This window comes from Camellia sinensis, chromosome 4 (assembly GCF_055761805.1).
Source record: "Camellia sinensis isolate YWXY chromosome 4, ASM5576180v1, whole genome shotgun sequence".
Classification (NCBI taxonomy): domain Eukaryota; kingdom Viridiplantae; phylum Streptophyta; class Magnoliopsida; order Ericales; family Theaceae; genus Camellia; species Camellia sinensis.
This window is the reverse complement of record NC_138964.1, coordinates 86759034-86766934: the sequence shown is the minus strand read 5'-3', so window position 1 is coordinate 86766934 and position 7901 is coordinate 86759034. Positions and strand designations below refer to the sequence as shown.

The window sequence follows — 7901 nt, the reverse complement described above, 5'->3', positions numbered from 1 at the left end:
ACAAATACTTGTATTAACATGGTACCAACACTAAAACACATCAACATGGAGCATAATTTCATGACTCAAACACATGCGTGGCTCATTTTCCACCAAACTCATTACCAATATAACAATTTCATGCATTCAATACTTACACCCTTGTAATTTGCACATGCATGTGGTATATTATTCTCATTCTCAACTTATATGATGAAGAGGTGGTCAAGAACATAATCTTTAACTAAAAACTCACATAGATCGTGCATTTGGTGCTCAAATACGCAAATTCAAAGCAACTACATACATGCATGCAACATTGACCTTCAATTCAACATGATCAACCCAATTTCATTTCAATTCTTGTTCTTGACCATTAATCAACTTTCAACACACAAGATTACACATTACACTCATGAATTCAAGAATCAATTGCTTACCTAGTGGCTTGATTTTTCCAATCAATAGCAAATTCTTGAATAACCTTCAAGATCACCAAGCTTTGAGCTAAATTGCACAATTCTCTCCCTTTCTCTCTCTCTACAGCCGACTCTCCCTCCCTCTCTTTGAGCCAAAATCAGCCAAATGATAAGAATGAGGGATTTGAGTGTATAGTGCCTTTTTACAACACTCTCCACTAATTTCATTATAATAATAATAACAATTGGGCACTAATTCATTAATTTAATCAACTTAATCTAGTCTGAATCAAATTTTCAATTAAACTTCACCGTAGGCTCTAAAAGTTAAGCCAATCAGGTTTTCTGGCTGATAAGGCCTTCAATTTAATTCCCAAAGCAGATAAGCAAACAGATATTCCTACGGTGATCAGATAGAAATTCAAAATCACACATTTTCACATAATGACACACAAAATAATATTAAACATATAATCAAACTTATAATAAGGACCAATTAGCTAATTACGGTGCAGGGTTATCACAGTCTTCTCCCCTTTAGGAAGTTTGGTCCTCCAAACTTATTTCACCTTTAGTCGAAAACAATTCGGAACGCTTTTCATTCAACGGTTCTTGTCTTTTTTGATAGCCATTACTTGGTCCCAAAATCAAGCAACACTCAGTTCTCAATCAGTCAGAGACTTACCTTTTTCTTCCATACAAGGCTTGTATGGTGCCATACCGAAACTAGAGTGCAAGCTGTTGTTGTATGCAGAGTTTGCCAACAACGAATAGACTTTCCAAATTCCCTGAAAGATCTGCTGATTATATTTGGAGCATTTCTCCCAAAAGTTCTTTCTAATTATACATCAATTAGCGGATGGAAGGTAACGCTGACTCATAATCTAGTTCTCATCGTCTCTTGAAGGCTTGTCAGAATTCAAACACATTTTAGGATCCCTGTCCAAACAATAGATACTAGGGTCCCATGCAAACGAGCAATCTTGTCGATGTAAACAGTTGCTAGTCTATAAGCATCACACGAAGATTTTACAGGGAGGATATGAACAAACTTAGTAATCCTATATACAATAACCCAAACGGGACTTACACCCTGGGTGTCCAAGGCAGCCCCACAATAAAATTCGTAGTCATATATCCCTATTTCCATTCCGAAATAGAGAGAGGTCGAAGTAGTTCCGCCAATATCTGATATTCGACTTTGACTTGTTAGCACCAAAAATATTTAGACACAATTTCACCAATTGCCCTCTTCAAGGTAGGTTACCAACATATTTATTTCGGATGCCAGCTAACTTTATCACAGAAGTTCGATCTATTCCCTTGTCACAAAAGTTCAATTCATTATTCAATAATTCCACAATTCACAATCCGATTCGGTATTTAGTTCAGTGACTCATCACAGTTATCCAAGGTTAACCAAAAGTCTTCAGGAATATGAAGTGGATCTAGATACGGATTCCCGAATCAACAAAGGTTGCATCGAAGCAATCAATTTCTAACACAATACACATGTCCTCAATTCATTCAACAATTTACGGTTTACAATTCAGTCTGCATTCAATCCCCTGTTCTATCGAGTCTGTCCATATTATCTGATAATCGTCAAAAGCATAAGACAATGCATATACAAATCCCCGTGATGTCAAGGACAATATCAAAGGAGTCAATCACATATTAAGCACAATTTACACATCCCCAGAGTCCCAATTACAGAATATAATGGCACTGAGCAGTTATTTACACAGAGCGTAGTCAATTCACACACTTTTGGATAATCAGGGATTTTCAAAGCTTCTTTGATGCTAATAATATCCACATAATACCAAAAGACGACATTCCGGACAAAACAAAGAAATAATCATTTCGGAATCAAAGCACACCCGTTCACGACCGTCGGTGGCCGGCTTACGAGCGATTAGACAAACCCACCCGTACAAAACCGTCGTTGGCAAAAGAGATATCTCAACAAGGGTGCTACATAGGCTTAATGTCCCCTAGCACGAAAGGACGCCGCAAGAATGTCAAATACAATACCACTCACCATAACCTGATTTCCCAAAATCTGATAACACTGAAGCAGACACATGAAACATATTCTGATTAATCGAGGATAAATATTCAGTACTGTTTCCAATCAAATCAATATGTTGTCATCGGCGTCCATAGCGTTAAATAAGCAAGAATACGACAATACACAAGCATTGTTCCTTAAGACACCCAATCGCTGGATTCGCACAGTTCAGTTCATTTATAACACATACGTCCTCAATAGTTGAGGGTTGGTTCTCAATGGTGTTCATGGTTAGATCAATCTATTGATAGCCCACAAAGGTCTTTCAAATAAGTCAAGTATTCCAAACGGATTCAAGTTTTCGATCTATCAGTCTTTCTGCCTCGAATAATCTGGCTACTTATTTATAAACAATTCTTAATTCCCATTAACAAAATCAAATTAGTTGGAGGGTCTTATCGATCAATCCAAGCAAAGGTCCTGTCAAATTAATCAAACAAAGATCCCATCAAATCGTATCCAATGAGGGTTCTATCAAGGCAATATCAGACAAAGGTTCTATCGGATCGAATCAGATAAAAGTCTTCCCAAATAGGGTACATGGTTGATAGTTTCACAACTGTCGTAAGTTCATCACACTACAACAAAAGTAACCTATGGTGATGAAAACTAGTGAAGAAAATCAGATTCGTGAGGAATTTCTAAATTTTGTCACATATAATAAAAAAATGAAAATGATAGGTGATAAAATTTATTTTCGTCAATAAATACTTCATTTTAAGTGAGGAAAATTTAAGTTTCGTCACCAAAAATTTTCTCGTTACTTTTTTTTTTTTTTTGTGGCGCCAAAATTTTGGGACTTTTGGTGAGAAAAAAATTTGTCACTAATTATAAAATTATTTGTGAGGAATATATTTTCGTCACCAAAACGTTTTAATATTTTTGATATCTTTTGGTGAGGAAATAATATTGTCACCAATTTTGGTGGGAAATTTTTGATATATTGAGCGGCAATTAAAAAAAACATAGGGTATTGATTTTTTTTACCCCTTTTCTGTTTATCATCTCTATCTTTCTCTCTCTCTCTCTCTCTCTCTCTCTCTCTCAAAATAGGGTATTAATTTGTCTTACCTCTTGCTCCTCCACCACGCCGATCGCCATTGTCGCCTCTATTAGCCTTGCCGATCGTCGCCACCACTAGTAGCCTTGTCGGTAACCGCCACATCTTCTTCGCTTGATGATTTAGTACGTGATTTCTCTTTGCTCTTTTTCTGGTGTCTCTTTCTCTTATTCTCTGTATTGGTATGGTAACGAAAATTAGTGAAGAAAATAAATTTCGTCACTAAATAAGAATAATCCATGGGGAATTATAAATTTTGTCATGTATAATAAAAATATTAAAATAATAGGTGACAAAATTTATTTCCGTCAATAAATACTTACTTTTAGGTGAGAAAAAAAAAATAAGTTTCGTCACCAAATATTTTTGAGATCTTTTGGTAAGAAAATAATGTTGTCACCAATTTTGGTAGAAAAATTTTAATGTATTGAGCAGCAATAAAAAAAAAGAAGAAAATATTAGTATGTTTGGTTTTAGTTTTCTAAAAACGGTGTGTTTTGTTTTTCGTTTTTTTTAGTTTTTAGTTAATATTTTTTAAATTTTAAGTAATTTTTTTACTTTTTTAGATACACCTTATTTAAATGTATCTAAATAGTAAAATATTTGTGAAAAAATATTTTAAAAAATTAATAAATACATAAAAATAAGAAAAATGTAATGAATTTTCATATATATTTTATATTTTTTGATATTTAGTGTATTTTTTAAATATTTTTTTCACATATATTATACTTTTTAAGTATATTTATATTAGGTGTGTCTAAAAATTAAAAAATAAATAAATAAATAAAATTTTCTGAAAACTAATTTCTAAAAACTGGAACCAAACAAGTTAATTTTTTTTTTATCCTTTTATGTTTACCATCTCTCTCTCTCTCTCTCTCTCTCTCTCTCTCTCAAAACACACACGTAATACCTCTCCGCCATAGCTCTTTCCCTCGCTACTCCACCTTCAACGACTACACTACCGTCGGCCTTTCCTGTATAAATAGGGCTCCACTTTCTGCATCAAACCCAGGTTCTTTTTTCTTTAGTTTTTCCTTGTAGTGCATCGATTTAATTGAATTGTTTCAAAAAATTTATGAGTTTCAATCTGCACATTTTTTTTAGCTTATAATCTGGCTTTATTGTTGATTTGGTAATAAATGTGGAATTGTTTTCTTTATTGAGCGATTTAAAAGCTTTGATTTATCATTTGGGTTTTCAAGTTTATATGTATTTTTTGGGTTTTTCTTGGTAGTTAATTGTTAGCCATCAATGCTCTGCTTAGGGATTAGATTTATAAAATAGGGATTCAATTCTGGTGATTTGTGCTTCGTTTCCTCATATTGAACAAAGATTTGGGGAAAAAAAATTATAGAATAAAAAAATTTGCTATTTTATTTGAACAAAAATTTCTTAAATATATTTGGGTTTACTTTATTTTTGAGTTAAGAAAGTGAAAGACATTGATCTTGTGAGTACAATGAAACGAAAATGAAAGAAAATGATGAAGATTTGAGGAAGAAAACAGAGAGAGTGAGTGAGAGAGAGAGAGAGAGTTGAATTTTGCTTTGGTTTCATTCTCTTCTTTGAAGAAGAAGACATATTTTATCCTGTGTGGGTGTGTTTTTTATGCAACTTAGTTAATTATTCATTGTGGTTGTGTCCTAGGATGATTGTTACATCCTAGTGAATTAGTTATTTAGTGTGGTTGGGTCTAAAATTATTTATTACATCCTAATTGATTTGAGACAATTAGATGATTAATTTTAGATCAGAAATTATCTTTTTGTTTATATACTGAAATTGATTTTGCAAGTTGTACCTGGAGAGTTAGTGCCTTGGTTGTTAGCATTCTTTGTAGTTTTTATTGTTTTATGGTGTTTGTGTTGTCACAAACAATGTTCCGATATACATTTTTGTTGTAGCTGAAAATCTCTGGAAACTATTCATTGATGATCTCCAGGGTCTGGACTCTGCTGCTTCTCATAGGGTGTGGGGTATTTTGGTATGTTTTATTGAAGTTGGTTTATTGGTTTGTACTCTATATATATATATATATTTTTTTTTTTTTTCTATTTTTGGAAGTAGATGAACTTGTTTGGAGAGCTGTAGGGCTATGACAATTATATTTAAACTGTTGGCATAAAGATTTGTAATTATTATTTACATCTACTTACATCCAGAAGATAACCTCGATTGCATAGCTGGAAGCTTGAAGGTATTTTGTTTTTGAACCTCTTTCTATAGATGTGTTGCCTTCACTTTATTCTTTCTAAAGAACATGTGCTTATATAAAACATATGTATATATACATGTATTATTTCTATATTTTATGGCCAAGATAGTTTATTACCCTATAAATCTAATTGTTCAATATTTTTTTCTTTCTAATAGAATGTTGCCAGGATAGTTTATTACCCTATAAATCTAATTGGTCAGGATAGTTTAATACCCTATAACCTCCATTGCTTGTATCTGTTAGAATGTTGCAAAAAACTTCTTCAGCAAAATTGTGTATTTTGCTTCTAGGAACGAAAAGATTGAGCCATGGGTGTGGAACTTCCCACAAGCCTTTTGATCTCAGACACATGAACTCTATCCAAGAATTCTACATATGAAACTTCTAATACGAAAAGTGTTGATGAGATATAGCTTAGTTGGGATAAGTTCTCAATTTCCTGCGCCAAGCAAGCAAGCAGGTATTAGAGCCATTGCGTTTATTTACTTCTTTACTAACTATAGTGGAGGATTGGTGGGTCATGACATGCCTCACCTAGTATATTATATCATCTTTTTCTAGGTTGATGTTTTTGGCCAATTCAAGACAATAAAGTGTTCTTCCATCTGATTGAAATTGGTTGGCTTGAACTGGGTCTTGCGGATTGAATGATGATCTCCAATTATTTAGGAGACCTGTCTTGTTTATTATCACAAATCCTTCAATGTAATTGAACGTGTTCTCTGCAGATATCAAATGCTCCTGGTCTCTGATGAATGCGGAGAAGTCTGAGTACAAAACTCTTATCCATTTTACCTGTTCGGAATGGCATGGTGTTATGAAACTTGTAAATTGTACTATACTGGAGCTTATTTTGAAGTTTACAAATATATGTGTGTTTTTGCCATTTTTGGTGCTGGTTCTAGAGAAATTCTTGCTCGTGTGATTATGCCAAACTGGCCAAGTCCTCCAAGGTCACCATAAAAGAGGTTTGCATTCCGCTTCTCTGAACAATTTACTACCTCCCCTTTTCCTACACAATTTCAGTAAATTTTGAATGCAAATACAAATTCTAAGAATGTGATGAACTCCTATTTAGTGACCGATGGTAATGTATCTTTTATGAAAACAGGGTCTGATTCTCGGACAATATGATGAGGAAAACTGGAAACTTCCTAGTCCAGTTTTTAATGAATGGAAAACAGGTGGAACAAAGTTAAAGTTGAAGTTGTTGTATGGTTTTTCCATCTTAATCTTACATGTGTCATATGTTGATCTAGTTCTCAAATTGTGTAATGAGCCTGTTTGGTGCAGCATTTTTAATGGTTAATTATTCCAAGATCCCCTAAAGTATTAGTGAATATCATCTTAATCCTCATCATCTATGAACTCTTACATATTGACCTCTTAACTATAAAAATCGTTCAATTGCCCCCTTTCTAAAAGGTGGTCTAGAGGGGGTGAAAGTGATACATTTTATAGTTGAAGGGATCAAAATGTACATGTTCATAGATGACGGGTAAGCTAATTTCTCCAAATAGTTGAGGGGATCTTAGTGTAATTATCCCTATTTTTTTATATTGAAAGTTGATAATCAATAAGCAGAAGTTAAAAACATCATTTCCTCAACTTTTTGATAGATTGCACCAAGCACAGTGGCACAGATTCCCAAAATTAAAAGAGTTAATAAATTGCACCAAGCAGGCCCATGCAATCTATGAACATGCGATGCTGTCCTGTTACAAATTTATTTATTTATTTATTTTTTGGGTACAAACCTGTAACTGCTTCCAACTGGTGGACATTACTGATCTGAAGACCATGACAGAATGCCTGCCCACTAATCCCTGCATTTGACAAAGTACCGCTAACTGTGAGATGTAGGTAATCTGTCCAAGACTTCGGTGCTAACCCATGTTTTAGGCTTTCATGCAGGATATTAATCCATAATTTGCCACCATAGACATCTACATAAGGATGTTTTCCAATGTAAACCTGCATTTCCATTCCACTGAATGATTCCATGTTGATCACGACTCCTCTGTGAGCTTATGCCTGGCCCTGAATTTCTATTCCACTGTGAGTTTTCTTAATTTGTTTAATTATTTTCCCATAACTCATTGAATTTAGCCAAAATTCCTTACCTTCTTTGTGGTGTATTTTGAT

The 7901-nt window shown here is 33.8% G+C and overlaps 1 pseudogene; it reads right to left on the bottom strand.

Annotated features, from left to right (window-relative positions):
- Positions 1-3584: 3584 nt before the first annotated feature.
- LOC114277309 (cytokinin dehydrogenase 1-like) lies at positions 3585-7856 on the bottom strand (annotated as a pseudogene).
- Between the last annotated feature and the right edge of the window lie 45 nt (positions 7857-7901).